Source organism: Hylobates moloch, unplaced genomic scaffold (genome assembly GCF_009828535.3).
Source record: "Hylobates moloch isolate HMO894 unplaced genomic scaffold, HMol_V3 SCAFFOLD_13, whole genome shotgun sequence".
Taxonomy (NCBI): domain Eukaryota; kingdom Metazoa; phylum Chordata; class Mammalia; order Primates; family Hylobatidae; genus Hylobates; species Hylobates moloch.
In genome coordinates this window covers 36,962,250-36,981,015 of record NW_026652288.1, presented here as the reverse complement: position 1 = coordinate 36,981,015, position 18,766 = coordinate 36,962,250, and the positions used below count along the sequence as shown (strand labels likewise).

Sequence of the window (18,766 nt, the reverse complement as noted above, 5' to 3'; positions counted from 1 at the left end):
AGGAGAAGGAGAAGGAGAAGGAGAAGGAGAAGGAGAAGGAGAAGGAGAAGAAGAAGAAGAAGAAGAAGAAGAAGAAGAAGAAGAAGAAGAAGAAGAAGAAGAAGAAGAAGGCCTGCTCACTCAGGGGGCTGCCAACAGAGGACACTCAGGCGGGGGGACAGAGACTCGCCTGTAGAACCCCCACAGCATGCCCTGCGGAGGGGAGTCCCTGCACAGCCCCACCCTACTCATTACTTCCTAAGGTTCCTGGACATGAGTCTTCTGAGGGCCTGGACCAGAGCTGCAGCTGTTGACTCAAGACGAGGTAAAAAGAGCAAGAGCACCTCACAGGAGAGGACACTCACACAACCAAGAAACATACATAATCTCATTAGTTACAGGCAAATGCAAATTACAACCACCTACCTGGGATGGCTCGAATTTTAAAAACTGACAAGGCCAAGTGCTGACACGGATGTAGAGGAACCAGAACCCTTACTCACTATTGGTGGGAGTTGCAAAATGGTTCAAATACTGTGGAAAACTGTTAAGCAGTCAAAATTAAAGCTCAGTATATGCCTATCCCATGACCTAGCAATTCCTCTCAAGGAAATTAGAGTATGTACAAAAGACTTGTACTAGAATATTGACAGCAGCAATATTCACAGTAACCCCAAACTGGTAACAGACCAGGAATCCACCCACAAGAGAATGGATAAATAAACACATAGATCCACAGTAGAACACTACTCAGCAATGAAAAGGACTGAACTGCTGCTGAATACAGCAGGGAAGAAGTGAGAGAATGTTACGGAGTGAAAGAAGTCAGACAGCACTCTGCCCACGCCCCTCCTGCAGCCTGGAGCCCCGTGACCACCTGAGTCAGCTCCCACCCCTCCTCTCCTCGAACCCTCCTGTTCAGCATAAAAGCCAAAATCCCCACAGCAGCCCCAGGACCCTATGTGGCCTGTGCCATCCCCCTTTGCTTCTCTGAGGGCACTTCACTTCAGCAGTGCCTGGCTCCCTCAGCTGCCAGGATACACGGGGACACCCCACCTCAGGGCCTTGCAGGCACTGCACCCTCAGGTGGAAACTCAGGCTCCTCTCCACTCTCTTCAGCCTCTGCTCACGTCTCTTTCTTGAGAAGCCTTCCTAACCTCCCTAGGCAAAGCATGCTCACTCTACCTCCCCTTACCCTTCATTTTCCCCTAAGCACCCATCACCACCGATGTTACTGTATGTGTTTGCTTACACTGACAGCCCACCACCCGTACTGGAATGTCAGCATGACAAAAGCAGGATTCTTGGCTGCCTTGGCCACAGCTGGATCCCCAGAGCTTTGTAGGGTGTTGGGCATAGAGTGGGTACTTAATAAGTATCTGTGGAATGAACATGTACAGAGTGAAACCCTGTGCCCGTAACAGGCTCAAAATAAGCTCAATTCCTTTCCTTACCACTTACTAAGTCCTTTTTCTCTCGCCCCCTCTCACTGACCTGGTTTTGATGCCAGACTGCACAGATGGGCTAGGGAGGCAGGTGGGGAAGCAGCTCTGCGTCTCTTGGAGCTGGAGCTGGTGGGTGGGGCTCCCTCCTGGTGTTGTGGAGGCTCATTGGGGAGGTGGCAGCGACCCCCTCAGAAGCCTCTGTCGTCTGCACTCAGATCTGTGCCTTTCCACAGCACCCCGAGGAAGACTTGCTCAGGAGATAAATTCAAAGACAACAGGAAGCTGGACGTGGTGGCTCACACATGTAATCCCAGCACTTTGGAAGGCTGAGGCAAGAGGATCTCTTAAGACCAGGAGTTCAAGACCAACCTTGGTAACATAGCAAGACCTTATCTCTACACAAAATACAAAAATTAGCCACGTGTGGTGGCGCACACCTGTAATCCCAGCTACTTGGGAGGCTGAGCCAGGAGGACTGCTTGAGCCCAGGAGGCTGAGGCTGCAGTGAGCTATGACTGCACCACCACACTCCAGCCTGGGAGACAGAGCAAAACTGTGTCTCAAAAAACAGACAAAAAAAAAAAGCTGGCCCGGCACAGTGGCTCACACCTGTAATCCCAGCACTTTGGGAGGCCAAGGCAAGAGGATCCTCTGAGCCCAGGAGTTTGAGACCAGCCTGAGCAACATGGTGAAACCCTGTGTCTACCAAAAAAAAAAAAAAACATACATATACATATATATATACACACACACATCTATATACACACACACACATATATATACACACACATATATATATACACACACATATATATATACACACACATATATATATACATACACATATATATATATATAGTAGTCAGGTGTGGTGGTGTGCACATGTAGTCTCAGGTACCTGAGAGGCTGAGGTGGGAGGTTGACCTGAGCCTGGGAGGTAGAGGTTGCAGTGAGCTGAGATTGTGCCACTGCACTCCAGCCTGGGTGACAAAGCCAGACCCTGTCTCAAAAAAAAAAAAACCAAAAAAGCCAAAGACAACAGGAACTAGTGGTGTAACAGGCAGCATCTGCTTGTGGGAACTCAGGAGAAAGTCACCTGGGGCAAGACGGGAGGGAACCAACTCCCTCATCTGCCACCAGCCATTCACCACTCTATAAACTGGTCCCAGCGTCTTGTGAGAGCATTCTGGTAAAACTGATAAAGTGGAAATGTACATGTGCTTGGATGAATTTCTCCTGCAGAAAATGCTAGTGCCAGGGAACAGAGGTTCTAAGGTGGGAATTCTCAGCCTCAACACTAGTGACATTTGGGGATAGAGAATCCCTGAGGTGGGGACTCTCCTGCACCCTGAAGAAGTTTGTCAGCATCCTGGGTCTCTACTCACTAAAGCCAACAGAACACCCTCCCCTGGTTATGACAATCAAACATGTCTTCAGTCATTACCAAATGTCTCCTGGGGTACAAAACCACCACCAGCTGACGACCGCTATCCTGAGTATGTACTGCTGAAATAGGGAAACCCGGCAACAATCTAAAAGCTCACAACGGGGTCTGGCGCTATATATTGGTTAATACCATGACTCTACTAAAAAGAACAAGGCTCACATAGCCCATACCACGCGCCAGGCCCATTTGAGTGCTTTGCACACACCAATATAACCCTCACAGCAACCCTCTGAGGCAGACACTCCTACTGTTTCTATGATAATGAAGAAACTGAGCCACAGAAGTGAAATGACTTGCCCTATGACCTCATGTCAGGAACTACAAGCGGCCGGGCTCCCCCACGACACTGTGCCACACAGCCTTGAGAGTTAGGCAGATCTGGACTGGGATCCTCGCTTGCCCACTTTCTAGACTCCCAAGCCTCCGTTTCCTCCTGTCCTTGCAAGGACAGACAGCAGTGCTTTCATCACAGGCTAATGCAGGGAAGGGCTCAGCACAGTACCCAGCGCGTGGAAAGGGTCTGGCCACACAACACAACAAGCCATCCTGAGCACAGAAACACAGAAACCAGCCCCGCTGTGCCGACACTGAGACCATCAGCATTCGCTAACGAAGGCTCGCGGCACGACAGAACTCAGGCGGGATGCCTTTTCTGAAACACACACACACATGCCCTATCACCTCAATTCTACAATATGCGTATTGTTTCACATGCTGACGTCATTGAGATTGGCATGTACCTCACAATCCATGGATAAAACTCACCTATCGCATTCTTTTCAGAAAAGCAGTTACATGATCAATTATGGACCTTATAGGGCATACTGTCTTAGACTTCAGGGCACAAGGAGGTATGTGTTTAAATGTCACATGCACAGAGAAAAGAAATCCGAAGGAAATATGCCACACTAACAGAGGCAGGAGAGTGGGTGCGGGAGGCAAGGCAGCCTCAGGAACCAAATGCCAGCTTTTCAGCCCTGGCTGTGTCACCTGCTGTGAGACCTTGGGCAAGTCACCAAGTCACGTTCCCTTTCTTCACCTCTGTTTCCTCATCTGTATATTAGAGATAATAACTGCACATACCTCTAAGGCTATTGGAGGGTTCAGTGAGTTAATCCACATAAAGTCCTCCCAAAAGAGCCTGTAAGAGCAACTGCTCAACACGTATCAAATATTATTATCATTGGCCGGGCGCGGTGGCTCATGACTGTAATCCCAGCACTTTGGGAGGCCAAGGCGGGCAAATCACAAGGTCAGGAGGTCGAGACCAGCCTGGCCAATATGGTGAAACTCTGTCTCTACGAAAAATTCAAAAATTAGCTGGACGTGGTGGCAGGCACCTGTAATTCCAGCTACTCAGTAGGCTGAGGCAGGAGAATTGCTTGAACCCGGGAGGCAGAGGTTGGAGTGAGCACAGATTGCGCCACTGCACTCCAGCCTGGGGGACAGAGCAAGACTCCGTCTCAAAAAAAAAAAAAAAAAAAAAAAAAATTATCATTATTTCCTCTGATGGGTGGAGACACGGGAAACTTCACTATCTATACTGTATGTTTCTGAACAGGTGAATTTTTACCTATTCTATCCTCTTGGTGAGAAGGTGACAACGAAGACACTTTTTTTTTTTTTTCCTGAAAAGGTCTGGGTACTTCAAAAAAAAAAAAAAGAGACTTTTTTCTTTTTAAACACGCTCCCTACACTCGCCCCATCTGTCTGCTTGGAGCAGGTGGGGCTGGAGGCAGGTTGAAGCCGTGGGCAGGCTGCAAAAGAAACGGAGACAAGAATAAGCACAGAGCAGATTCCTTCTCCTCCCTGCCACCCCCCACACACACTTTCCCCCTCACACCACCCAGGGCCTTATAGCAACCACAGAAATCATGTCAGATATTCTAGTCTGCCTGGCCACGGGCTCCATACACTCCGAGAGCTCCATGCTGCAACCAGCGGGATCCTCCACACAGTTCTGACCCTGTCCCTCCCCTGCTCAGGACCTCTCGGGCCATCTGCCTTGGCCCCGCCTGCTCTCCAGCCTCACCGGTCTGCTCGCTCCAACACACAATCTCCCCTTCTCCTGGCCCCATGAAGACTCCCTGCTCTCATACTCCAGGACCTTTGCACATGCTGTACCCCTTGCCTGGCACTCTGCTCACTCAATTTCCTCAGGGAGGCCTTCCCTGACCACCCCCCTCCCACGAGCAGCAGACCCTCAGAGCTCAGCCTTCCCTTCCCCTCACAGCACTTGCCTCTGTCACCTGCATGACTATGTGGGTAATGTTGCCTCTTCCACTGGACTGTGAGTTCCACAAGGCAGAAACATAGTCTGTCCTAGCCCCCACTGTGTCCCCAGCTCCACTCAGCACAGAGATGGGCCCATAGCTTTCATTAATTCAAGGGGAGAGTGGTGAACAGAACCACAGCATTTGTGCCAAGTGAAGGTAAAACAAAAAATCCCGCATTCATTCATTCCACAAGTATCACAACAACTCTGCGTCATCACTGCTCGGGTCACCAGGGATTCAGCAGTGACCAAAACAGAACTCCCTGCCACTGGGGAGTTGGGGGAATGAGGGAGCAGGCAGCAAAATAAAAAATAAATATATAAGCAAATTAGACAGGATAACCAAAGCTGACAAATGCCATGGAGAAAAGGAGCACACGGAAGATTCAGTGCAGGGAAAGGGAGCAGGGATTTCCGACTAGACACAGGATGGTGACAGAAGGGCGCACTGAGGCAGCGCGGTCTGAGCAAAACCGGAAGCAGGTGAGTGTCGGGGGAGACCTGGGGAGGAACGCTGCAGGCAGGGGAGGCGCAGGGCTGAGGCGCGCTCGAGGCGCCCACGGGAGCGGGTGAAGGGGAGGGCCGGGAGATGTAGCTAGAGGAAGCTGGGGACCACTGGGCAGGGCCTTGGGGGCCACTGTCAGCATTGTGGCTCTTATTTGGAGTGAGAGGGGCACTATCCGCCTGAGGCGAGCTGGGGAGTGGGGGAGGGGCAGCAGGTGGAGCCCCTTGCACCCAGGGCAGGGCAGGAGTCCTTAGGGAGGCAGCCCTTCCTCTCTAAGAGCTGTCCCCAGAATAAGCCCTGGGCACTGGCCTGATGGGATCACCACCTGCCTCACTTGAGAACCATGAGGACCTGCATGCAGCAGATGTGAAAACCAAGGATGGGAGAGATTCAGTGAATACCCACAGCGAGAGACAGCAGGGACACAGCCAAGGAGCCCGGACCCCTGTCCTCTGAGCCCTGAGCTGCCTCCACCTCCTCCTGCCTTTGCTCCCAAGAGACAGGGCCACCTCCCATCTTATGTCACCTCCTCCCATACCCCGGCCAGCCCTTCCTTACCGCCCCTGATGTGCACACATGCACGGGAGCCCTGCAGTTGGACCACATGGGGCGTCCCTGACCCACATCGCTCTGCATCACCACCACCTCCCTGGGAGCTCCAGGGCAGGGCCCAGTGGCAGAAGGAGAAACCGGTGGGTCTGCATCAAGGCTAATACTCAGTGAGTGCTCACAAAGCACCAGGCATGGATTAATGTTCATCTTCACAGCCAGCCTGTGTTACTATCCCCATTCCTTACATGGGAAAACTGAGGCCCAGGGAGAGAGTCACATGCACACAGTCACAGCGACTGGGTGCAGGAGAGGGGCCGCAACCAGAGCAGAACTAGCCCACAGACCTTCCCATAACGACGGAAATGTGGTTACTAAACGTCTGAATGATGGCTAGTGCAACTAAAGAACTGACTTTTTACTTTTCTTTAATTGTAATTAATTAAAACTTAAAAAGCCATATGTGAGGCCAGGCATGATGGCTCACGCCTGTAATCCCAGCACGTTGGGAGGCCGAGGGGGGGTAGGGGGTGGATCACGAGGTCAGGAGTTCAAGACCAGCCTGGCCAAGATGGTGAAACCCTGTCTCTACTAAAAATACAAAAATTAGCCAAGCGTGGTGGTAGGCACCTGTAATCCCAGCTACTCGGGAGGCTGAGGCAGAGAATCGCTTGAACCCGGGAGGCAGAGGTTGCAGTGAGCCAAGATCACGCCACTGTACTCCAGCCTGGGTGACAGAGCAAGACTCCGTCTCAAAAAAAAAAAAAAAAAAGTCCATACGTGGCTAGTAGCTACCTTTCTGGAGTGCAACTCTATAGAATCCCTGCTAAGCACCGGGAGCCTAAAGGCAGGAGGCGGGGATGTGACTCTCACAGGCCCAAGAGAAGCCAGATCATCCCAGCCCGGCTAGAAGCTCCCATGCTATATCCCATCTCTCCCGCAACCCAATGCAGCTTAGCTGGGAAATTGGAGCAGGACTCAGGCCCAGACTCACACCTCTAGTCAACTCAAATCCTGACTCTACCACTTCCAGGCTACACACGTCACTTCTCTGAACCTCAGCTTCCACATCTGTAAAATGGAATCTTTCTTTTTTCTTTTTTTTTTTTTTTGAGACAGAGTCTCGCTGTGTCACCAGGCTGGAGTGCAGTAGCGCAATCTTGGCTCACTGCAACCTCTGCTTCCCAGGTTCAAGCAATTCGCCTGCCTCAGCCTCCCGAGTAGCTGGGATTATAGGCACCCACCACCATGCCTGGCTAATTTTTGTATTTTTAGTAGAGACAGGGTTTCACCATCTTGGCCAGGCTGGTCTTGAACTCCTGACCTCGTGATCCACCCCCACCCCCCACCCCCCCACGGCCTCCCAAAGTGCTGGGATTACAGGTGTGAACCACCGTGCCCGGCCTGTAGAATGGAATCTTAACACCAATCTGCCCAAGCACATGTTTATGTTATCTCAAAAGATAATTTTTGCAGGCCAGGTGCAGTGATTCACGCCTGTAATCCCAGCACTTTGGGAGGCTGAGGCATGTGGATCACTTGAGCCCAAAAGTTCAAGATCAGCCTGAGCAAAACAGGGAGACTCCCATCTCTACCGAAAATTGTTTTAAAAAAATTAGCCAGGTGTGATGGTGCATGCCTGTAGTCCCAGCTACTCAGAAGGCTGAGGTGGGAGGATCACTTGAGCCAGTGAGGTCAAGGCTGCAATCAGCCATGATGGTGCCACTGCACTCCAGCCTGGGTGACAGAGCCAGACCCTGTCTCAAAAACATAATGAAGAATTTAAAAAGATGATTTTTCTGATAACCATGGGTTGTCCTGGGGACCCAATGAGATGGCTTCACACACAGCTGGGGACAGGGCCAGTGCTTGAAAAATAGGTGGCAATTACATAAAGGACTCTGAAGTCAGAGGCCGTCCTAAGCCTGTCAGAGCCATGGATTGGCAGCTAATGTTACCGCTGCCACTACTTGGTTCTAAAGGAATCATCCCAATAATTTCCAACATGCCCCTATTAACTTTTTGAAAATACCATCTAAATGAAAACACACAGCTAAAAAGAGTCAACGCCCTGCAGACACCTCCTCCCACCCCCCAAGGCCTTCAGACACCAATTTGAGAAGCTGGGCTCTAGGGGACCCTGTCTCCAAAGCAGAATATGGTCTGCTTTCTCCATCCCCGGCTGCCACCTGAATCCAGCCAGCTCTCTCCCACACAGTTCCCTCCCCACCCACCTGTGTCCCTCCTCTTTGGGGATAAAGCCCTGGATCCCCATCACAGCCCAGGCCCTGAGCCCTGCCACCCTGCTCTCTCCCCCTCACCCACTCCCCGGGCTCCAGCCACATGGGCCTGCTGTTCCACCAGCACATCCAGATATCGCCCTCCTTGCGGCCTTTACCTGGCTGCACCCCGTCCAGCCCACTTCCTCGGGCTCTCACATCACAGGGGCTCCTCAGCAGCCTTCCCAAGCCCCTCTCCCACCCAGTCCAGCTAGATCTCTGTTCCCTCCTTCAGCCACACCAAGCACTCACAGGCCAACGCAACCTCTCTGCCACCTCCGATCACATCCAGAACTACACGTGGCACACAGAAGTGATTCAATCAATATTTGGAGACAGATGGAATACACAAATGACCAAGAACAGCCAAGGGCTGGCTCCTGAGGCTGTTCAGCAATCAGACCCCTAGGGCAGCGGGGAGGGGGTGCCTCCCATCCTCATCTCTTCCCCCTGGGCTCTGGGAAAAGGAGGGGCCAAGATCATGGTATTGGAGGTGGAGAGAAGCAGCCACACCCCACCTCCCAAGCAGGCATGGAATGGAGTCATTTCTGGATTACTGAGGCCTACTTTGTGCCAGCTCTGTCTACGAGAAGAGAAAGCAGAAAAGAAATCATGATGACAACAGCGACAACTCCAGTCATAGCAGGCAGGGCAAAGAGACAAGGCAGTCTTCAAGAGGCAGCTTCGCCAACAGCAGGGTTCAACCGTCATGCCTATTACTGACTTCCAGCAAATCCAATAACCTCTCTAGGCCCGTTTCCTCCCCGTAAAACAGCGATGATCGGGACAGCGAGCTGCCAGGCTGTGGTGAGGATGAGTGAGAGCAGACACCTTAAGCTCTGCAGCAGTGCCCAGCACAGAGAGGCAAACTACTCAGGAGAATGACCCCAACATTCTGTGTGGCTTCCTGGGCCTCAGTTTCCTATCTACAAGATGGGAGTGCTAACACTGCCCACCTCCCAGGCTGCTGTGCAGGTTCGTAGAGCTAATATGCAGTGTCTGGCTGGGCAGGAGTGCAGTGGTGGGAATGATTCACATTCCTGTCCGGAGCCCTCCCATCAGCTAACAGGCCCCAACACTCTCTCCCCAGGACCAACAACGAGCCCATGCCCACTGCCCCGCGGAGCCCCTTCTGTGCTCTCAGGTGCCCTCAGTCCTGTCTGGCAATCACTAGGAGCAGCATCAGCCCAAATTCATCCCGCACCTCCTCAGGAGGCCTGTGCTTTCCAACACAGCAGCTCCGTGCATCCTCCCCACCGCCCCACTCAGCAAGAAGGTTCCCGTTTACAGCTGAGCAAATGCACCTTAGGGAGAAGAAATAAGGCCCCAGGACTCCACAGCCACCAAGAGGGGTGCCAGGAGCAGGGGTCTCACCCATGTCAGCTACCCCCGGGACCAGGTCATTCAGCAGCCCCAGCTGAGTAAGGGTACACCAATAACCCACCAGACCATGAAGAACTTGAAGCCAGGCTGGAGAGGAGAACCGGGGAGCGGCATCTGCCCCAGCCCGTTCGGAAAGGGCCCACAAAGTGGCAAACCAAGGAGGACTTGGGTTTCTGGCCTCACCCTTAGAAACAACATCTGCGAACGAGCTTCTCCAGCAGGACAGCTGGGCTGGAGAAACTCCTGCGGGGACCTCTGACATGCAGTCTCCTCTTGGCCGACCCGGCTTGCTGTCCCTTGCTCGGCACAGTCAGAGCACCCGGGCCCTGCTGTGGGTGCTGAGTTGGCAGTGGGTCCTGCCCCAAGGGGGCCAGGCTGAGCTCCCACCCAGCACCCCTCCCACGCTCACTCCCTCCCTCCTGGTCCTGCTCCCAGGCTGTCTCCCCCAGCTGGGCCTCTCGCTGCTTGGCTGGCTGTCCAGAAGAGCCTGCCATGGAACCACCCCACCGTGCGGCCCGGAGGCCTGTGGTTGAGGGCCTTCCGCTGAGAGCTCTGGGAAGCTGAAGAGAGGCCCGGGGAGGGGTGACCCTGGGTCCTCCAGGGGCTTGGAGCTCAAGTCTGAAAGACATTCCTTTCCATCCCAACCCATCCCGGGGGCCTTCCGGAGACCCTAGAGGTTTGTTCTGAGGGGTTCTGCTCCTTCTAGGAAGATACTCTGGAACACACCTCAAAAAAAAAAAAAAACAAACGCCAGAGGGCCTGCTCCCGCACTAAGCCTTAGGGGTGAGCCCATGGGTGGGATCAGAAGTCACACTCAGCAGGGGCTACGGAGCTGTGCTGGGGGAATCTCTGGAAGCCCAGATTCATAGCCTGTCCCCAACACTTCCTGGTTGGGGAACCTAGCACAAGCTACAGAGGCTCTCCAGGCTTCAGTTCTCACCACTGTAAAGCGGGAATCAGAGCAGATTCCTCCTGGGTCTAACGGGTCTTCACCCAGATCCTCCCATGGCTCCTTCACAACACTCCAGTCCCTACCCACACGTCACCTCCTCAGGGAGGTCCTCCCTGATCACTCAGCTACAGTGGAGAAACATGCCCACACTCTCAACCTGGCCCTCATTTATTTTGCCTTCGTAATATCAACCACACTTGAGGCCCGCCAGAGACCTGGGTGCTGGGCGCCAGTCACAAGCCCTGGTCTTTCCAATTCCAGAGGAGCACCAGGAATGGCGCAGGCCTGTAGGCCCACGGCAGCATGGACGCAGGGTCAGCGGATGCTGTCTGTATCAGGTGTGACTGCTGCTCTGCGTTGCTATTCAGTATTAGTCCAGCTGGTTGGGTTGGGGAGGGATGGGCAGAGAAATCAGCCCAGTGAGCCTCCCCTCCTCTTTCCCTAAAAGTAACAGCCACAGGCTCTGGGGAACACAGTGTGAAAACCACAGGAGGGAGGCAACCCTCAGGCCTTTGCTGGCTGTAAGACAGTGATGATACTGGAGGGGAAGTGGGAGGCCTGTGAAACGCCCTACTCCGCTCAGTCAAATCTACCCACGCCCCCAGGCAGGAGCCTATGACCTTCTCCTATGTCACCTGCTAACACCCTAAATCTGACCAGGCCATTCCTGCTGAAATTCCAAACTCCTTCACAGACAGTCCACAAGGCTCCCAGTGAAAGGGCCCTGCCTGTCCTGCAGCCCCTGGACTCATCTCCTCCCTGCTCCCTTGCTCTGCCAAACCAGAGGCCTCCGTGAGGCTTGTCCCTGCACCTCACCAAGCTCTGTCCTCCCTTCAGACCTTTGCACTGTGGTTCCCTCCACCTGGAGGGCTGTTCCTTCTCCTCCCATCCCACATGACTGCCTCACCTTGCCAAACTGGGATCAGCTCTGAGGCCCTCCCCGCAGCCGCAGGCATCTAAAGAAGCGCCCAGTCTGTCACCTGATTTGAATTCGCTGCCTAGCTCCTCCCCTCTAACTAGCTCCTTGCTTATTCACCTGTTTCGGGTTGGTCTTCACAAGGATAGGGACTTTGGTAAGTACACTGCTGTATTCCCAGTACTGATGCAACGCTGGCACATAGGAGGTGTTCAGTAAATGGTGGCAGATGAGTGAAACCTTTTCCTCGGCTCCACAATACCCTTAGCATCCATCCTCACCTCTCACCCAGGCCCAAAGGCCAGTAAAGCACAGCCCCTGCCAACCCCTGCAGGCACTTCTGCTGTTCCCCCTGCCCAGGCCCAGCCTTCCTGCCACTCCCGGAGCTGTGAGCTGTGGTGGGCTAGGAACCAGGGGCAGTGGCATGCACCTATAGTCCCTCCTACTCAGGAGACTGAGGCAGGAGGATCACTTGAGCCCAGGAGTTCAAGACTAGCCTAAGCAACATAGCGAGACCCCCGTTTCCACAAAAAACTTAAAAATTAACTAGGCATGGTGGCATGCACCTGTAGTCCCAGCTACTCAAGAGGATGAGGTGGAAGGATCACTTAAGCCTAGGAGGTCAAGCCTGCAGTGAGCTGTGATCACACCACTGCACTCCAGCCTGGGTGACAGAGTGAGGCCCTGTCTCAAAAGAAAAAAAAAAACAAGCACAGAGCCTGACCTCTGAAAAGACTCCAATGTGTCTACCTTGGAGGGGCTCAGGGCTGCAAAGCCACTGCGTGGAACAGGAGTGGGCCCAGGAGCTGCCCTTGTCAGTTCTGACTTGATTGCATGTCTCCCCCGACCTCTGTTTCTGCATCTGGAAAACTGAGACGCTAATTTCAGCTCTGATCTCCTCCTAGTGCTCTCTGACACGGTTCTGTGAACTGGCAAAGGCCTTCAAAGTCCTGGCAGAAATACTAAGAATTACAATTGCTAAGATAGACCGACGGCTCACCATGTGTCGGGCACTCTTCTTAGTGAGGAGACGTTTCCGGTAGGCTTATTGTATGCCAGAACAGTTATGAATGCTTCCCACAAATTAATCCACTCAGCCTTCACAATAATCCTATCAGGTGGGAATTATCATCATCCCCATGACACCGATGATGAAATGAGCTCAGAAGGGTTGGGGAGCCTGCTCAAGGTCACACGGCCATGGAGTGGCAGGGCTGGATTTGAACCCCGTGCTCTCACTCGCTTCCATGCACCTCTTTACAGAGGCTGGAAACCAGAACATCGAAGTTCTGGATCCTAGCTGGGCCATGCTGGGGAGCTGGATCCCAGAACGCTCAAGGGGACCAAAAGTAGCGGGTGGGGGAGGCTGGATGCCTCCATTCCACAACGTAATCATGACTGCCAACCAAGACTTACACAGTGCCAGGCACCATTCTAGGAGCTTCTCGTGGATTAATTCACTTAATCCTCACAACAGCCCAAGGTTGCCGGGCGCGGTGGCTCAAGCCTGTAATCCCAGCACTTTGGGAGGCCAAGGCGGGCAGATCATGAGGTCAGGAGATCGAGACCATCCTGGCTAATACAGTGAAACCCCGTCTCTACTAAAAATACAAAAAATTAGCCGGGTGTGTTGGCGGGCGCCTGTAGTCCCAGCTACTCGGGAGGCTGAGGCAGGAGAATGGCGTGAACCCGGGAGGCGGAGCTTGTAGTGAGCCGAGATTGCGCCACTGCACTCCAGCCTGGGGGACAGAGAAAGACTCCGTCTCAAAAAAAAAAGAGCAGGGGTATAAGAAAAAAAAAAAAAGCCCAAGGGTGGACGTCCTTCTGAGACCACTGTATGGGAGTGAACAGTGTGGTCCAAGGTCACAGAGCTAGAACCGACTTCACCATCCTACTGCTAGCTAAAGCAGGTCCCTGGTAGCTGTGTCACCCCCTGCATGGCTCTCTTGCTGTCTTCTTCTCCCAGCATACACCTGCCCAGGGTTAAAGGATGCCCTGGCTCCACTCTGAGGAGGGACCAAGAAATGCTGGACTGGCTGCAGGCAGAGGTGCTCAGGGCAGCCTGAGGCTCAGGAGTGAGAGGAAGGAAAGACATAGGATAGTCACCTCTATAGGTGGAGGACAGAGGACAGAGGTGACTCTATCCTATGTCTTTCCTTCCTTTCACCCAGCCTGGAACCTGGTGAGCAAGGAATGCATGGCACTAGGGGCTCAGTGACCTGGGTTCAAATCCTACCCTGGCACCCATAGGGTCTGGTAAGACCTGGGGGAAAGCAATTCTTCCTCTGAACTTCAATTTCGGACTCTGCAAAAAAGGACACAAATACCATACAAAGCCTGAAGCACAGGGCTGGGCAGAGTACACGCTCATAGACAAAAGCCACTCCTCCGGTTTCTCCTTGACACGAGGATCTGAGGCCAAGGTGGGCCAAGGGCTCACATCACACCTCTACCACTTCAGCTATGAGACCTCAGGGAAATCTTTGTACTTCACAGTGAGTGAAATGATTCCTCATCTGCAAAATGGTATCACACTTCTAACTAGCTCATAGCTCTCCATAAACTAGGCCTAACCACAGGTATGTTTTGAGACTTAAGTGAGATCACATGTGCAAAAGCCCTGTCACACGCCTGGCATGGGGTGAATGCTATAAACACTGGGCATCCACTAGCTCTGGAAATGATTTGCCTCTCTGAGCTGCTGTTTTCTCATCTAAAAGGGAGAGCATAACAACAGCGCCTACCGCTCTAGAATTCAAGTATTCAGCAAGTTTATCTATATGAAGCATTCCAAACAGTGTGTGGCCCACAGAATGCACTCAGTTACTGTCAGCCATCAATTTCATGATTACTGTTTTCACTGCCGCTGTTGGCCCCATCAGGCAAACCCTCTAAAAGCTGGCAGAAGGAGAGGACCAGAGGAACAAACCCCTAGTGGAGAAAGATTCTACAGAGCCCCCGCTGCCTCACAGACTGTGGGACCTTTCTCTCCAGGAACCATGAGGCACGGAAGCCAGTCAGCTTGGAAGTCACTGCCGCGGACTAGGGGCAACCGTCTGCCCCCTCTGACCACATCACCAGCCCAGGTCTGCCGGGTCCATCAGGGACTGCAGCCAGTCCTCTGGGAACTCCAGACCCAGAGCAAAGGCTACAGGGCAAGCCAAGGTCATGATCTGGCCGAGGGAGCAGGGACACTGGCCACAGACCTCTGGGGCTGGCTGCTCCCAGCACCAGAACACAGACCACAATAAGACACCAGATCCATAAGGGATCTGACTGTCCCAAGCCCTTCAGAGCAGCCTTCCTCCCTGGGCCAGGCTGGGCCAGGGGCACCGCCCCCCCCCAAGTCCCCTTGGCCTATGCAAAGAGGAACAGCTGGGAAAACAGCTCCCGGCCTCACTGCAAGGCCAACTGTTACTGCCTTGGTAGGGAGTGTAAACATGATGTGTGACTGAGCTGGTAACCGGGAGACACAAACAGCTTCATGGCCAGCGACAGAGGGGCATGTGGTGGTCTGCGTTGGTTCCTGGACCCTTCACATCCACTGCCAACCAAGTTCAGCCCACGAGTGAACTCCTGCTGCTTCTCTGGGAAGGTAGGAGTGCATGAGGTTGAAAAGCAGCCCATTGGAGGCTCTAGTTACTCCAGCCCAGGCGTCTTGCTGAGCCCCAAGAGGTCTCCAAATGAGAGGAAGAGGTCCTCACAATCCTAAGATCAAGATGCCCCCAGAAAGCTTCCCTGGGGGGAAGAGGTGTTCCCCCAAACACTCCTTCCTCTCAAGTTTTAACAAGCTGGTGCAGGGGCACGGCTCCTCAAATCCAAGCCCAATCCCTCTTCCTCTTCCGAATGTTAAGGCTCAGACAACTTCAGTGACTTCTAACACAGCTTTCCTCCCTCCCCTATGGAAGGAAAGAACTGTTACTGCCTGGTGAATAATCTGAGAGGGTAATGGAATCCAGAGCAGCACCTCCATGGTCCAAAGCACCCCAGTAACCATGACGTTCCCTCCAGATTCGTTAAGTTCAATAAAGGCTGAGACCAGTATAAACCCCCAACGCCACACACGTCAAATACAGGAAACAGAAACCCCTCCTCACCAGTCGGCATCACAGTCCTCCCAAAATACGCCCCTAAAACCCACTGTCCCGCCCCGTCCCAGTCCCTTAAAGATCACAAACATCACAGTCCTTCTCTGATTTGGGCTCCCCTACGTTCTAAGCAGGGCTCCCCCAACGCCGTGGTGATATAACCCAGCCACACTTGGGGAAGCATCCTCCCCACAAGCCCCCACCCCTGTAAATACAGCACAGCAACGGCTTCCACAGCGCCAAAAAGGTACAGCCCTCTACACTTGATGCGGCGCGCCCCCTCGATAGTTTAGCTCGCGCATGCCAGGCTAGATCTGCCCGCCGCGCCCGAAGGGTCCAGCCCCCGTCCCGCGCACGCTAGGGCCTGCGCTCCCCGTCCCGCACACTCGCGGCGCTCCCCCCACCGCCTCAGTGGTATAGCCCGCCGCCACCGCCCCCGGCCCCCCGAGGCTGGTCCCACCGCCCCCGCTCGGCCACCCCCACTCAGCTCCTGAAGGGGGGGCTCGAGGCCGCGGTCCCCCCGCCGGGCACGGGTGGTACAGCCCATCGCGGCACCGCGGGGGGCCCGGACGCGACCATCGCGGGGGGGGGGGGCGTTCGGGGACACGCGCTGGCGCACTCACCTGTCACCAGCAGCCGCCCAGCCTCTCCGGCGGGGCTCTACCCCCGCCCATCGCCACGCTGCGCTGATTGCCGTTCCTTGTGTTTCCCGGCAGCGGCTGGGCGCCGGCAGCGGCGGCGGCGGCGGCGGCGACGCCTCCTCCGAGCCAGGCCCAACGGCTCGCGCGGCGCGGCCCCCCGCCCCCTCCCCCCAGCCCCCGCTTACCGCCCCCTCCCACCCTCCGGACGGAAATACCGCCCTCTCGCGCCACAAACAGGAAGTGACGTACAAAGAGCCAGAGACGAACTCTGAGCGAGCGAGAGCGCAAGAGCAGGGCAGAGAAGGAGGCGGGCTCACAGCAGGGCGCCTGCGCACATTAGACAACTTTGGGCATGAGTGGGTTAGAGATGGGCCTCGCTAGGGCGTGGGGTGGAAAGGCGAGATGGGGCTACGCAGGCGCACTAGGACTCCGACGCCTGCTTTCCCTAGGGCCTAGCCGCAGCGATTATTTCCCGGCAGCCCCTAGTCGGTATTTACATACGCTTTGATCTTGTTTTACTCCGTTCTGGGTTCCGAGGCTCTTAAAGGACCCCGGAGCGGGAGTTAGTTAGGAGGGGTTTCCTTTTCAGTGTGCTCGTCATGGTTGAGCTTAGGCTCTGAAGCCACACAACCCCAGATTTGAATTTCCTCCTTTCTGGTGACTGTGGGCAGAAGGCTTGACCGTTTTCTGTGCCTCAGTATCCACATCTGCTAAATGGAAACAATCATCAATGTGTCGCTGGCTTTTGAACTATTTTAATGTAAACAAAACGGTTTTTACCAATTAGACAGTTCATTACTGCAAAATATTAATGCCACCTGCTCTCATCGTACATATTCCAGTGAATCTGGGATATAACATTTTATAATGCAACTTGGGCCCATAAAGGCCTTAAAATCACCCTGCGGCCGGGCGCGGTGTCTCACTCCTGTAATCCTAGCACTTGGTGAGGCCAAGGCGGGCGGATCATGAGGTCAGGAGTTCGAGACCAGCCTGGCCAACATAGTGAAACCCTGTCTCTACTCAAACTACAAAAAAAAAAAAAAAAAAAAAAAAAAGCTGGGCATGTCGGTGTGTGCCTGTAATCCCAGCTACTTGGGAGGCTTGAGGCAGGAGAATCGCGTGAACCCGGGAGGCAGAGGTTTCAATGAGCTGAGATCGTGCCATTGCACTCCAGCCCGGGCGACAGTGCAAGACTCCGTCTCAAAAAAAAAAAAAAAAGAAAAAAATTACCCTGCAAGAAAAGAGCTTTGCACAGATCCTAATCCGTATATTAGCTAGTGTACTGGACAGCTGTGAGACATCTGGCTCCCAGCCCCTCCTCTCTCATAGGGGATTGTGCTGCCTCCTGAATTTGGGTTCCAGTATGCCATATAGCTTGGCAATTGTATGCATTGGTAAGTGAGAAAAATGCCTGGCTGAGAGTTGAATCCTGGGTCCACCTCAGTCTGTGAGAGTGTTGCAGGCAAATCCTGCTGAAGGTTCGGCTTTCGTTTTCCGAGAGGTAAACCTAATGCTGGAACTAGCCCTTTCTTAATTGGTTTCTAGCTTGGAACTTGCTGCTCGGTATTCCTAATTCACAGTCTTCCCCATCAGTCGGTGTTAATAACTCTGACCAATGCCTCCCCCTTCACAGCCCTAACCATTTTCATCTATTACTGTCTGGTGACAGGTCTGTTTCCCCCACTGCACAGGAAACCCAGTAAAGGAAGAGACCAAGACTGTCTTAGAGATCGGTGTGTATCCGACATTGCCCAGAGTGGGCTCTTGCAGAATGTTTGTTCCAAGAATTAGCCCTTCTGCCCTAATCTAGACTCAAGGTTACTGTGACCAACCCTTTTCACCCCTGTCCACACTGAACAGCTCACAGGCCATTCCCCTACGTCTAAGTCTCCCCTGGGCCAACTTGAATCCTAGCCCCTCCTAGGGCACTTAATTATGACACACTGAGATCTCACTGAAACCACCCATGTGCTTGTGTATAAACTCCTTGCAGCACTGGTAGTCAAGGGCAGTGGCTTTCTCTCTCTTTTTTTTTTTTTTTTTTTTTGAGACGGAGTCTCGCTCTGTCGCCAGGCTGGAGTGCAGTGGCGAGATCTTGGCTCGTTACAACCTCCGCCCTCCGCCTCCCAGGTTCAAGCGATTCTCCTGCCTCGGCCTCCTGAGTAGCTGGGATTACAGGCACGCGCCAAAACGCCCAGCTAATTTTTTGGTATTTTTAGTAGAGACGGGGTTTCACCGTGTTGGCCAGGATAGTCTCCATCTCTTGACCTCGTGATCCACCTGCCTTGGCCTCCCAAAGTGCTG

General features: G+C 53.6%; 1 protein-coding gene across 6 annotated transcripts in view; it reads right to left on the bottom strand.

Annotated features, from left to right (window-relative positions):
* Nucleotides 1-16,615, bottom strand: part of AKT2 (AKT serine/threonine kinase 2) — a 55,119-nt gene extending 38,504 nt beyond the window's left edge. Inside the window, exons 1-3 of one of the 6 annotated variants that reach the window (XM_058427044.1) lie at nucleotides 2,323-4,029; nucleotides 1,474-1,750; nucleotides 406-523 (exon numbers count right to left, since the gene is read on the bottom strand). The gene's annotated coding sequence lies outside the window, so the exon portion shown is untranslated. Of the gene's footprint in view, nucleotides 1-405; nucleotides 1,061-1,473; nucleotides 2,019-2,322; nucleotides 4,030-16,441 lie in introns of those variants that run through there. The other 5 variants (XM_058427045.1, XM_032172919.2, XM_032172917.2 and 2 more) reach the window with 5 other exon arrangements.
* Nucleotides 16,616-18,766: the final 2,151 nt, after the last annotated feature.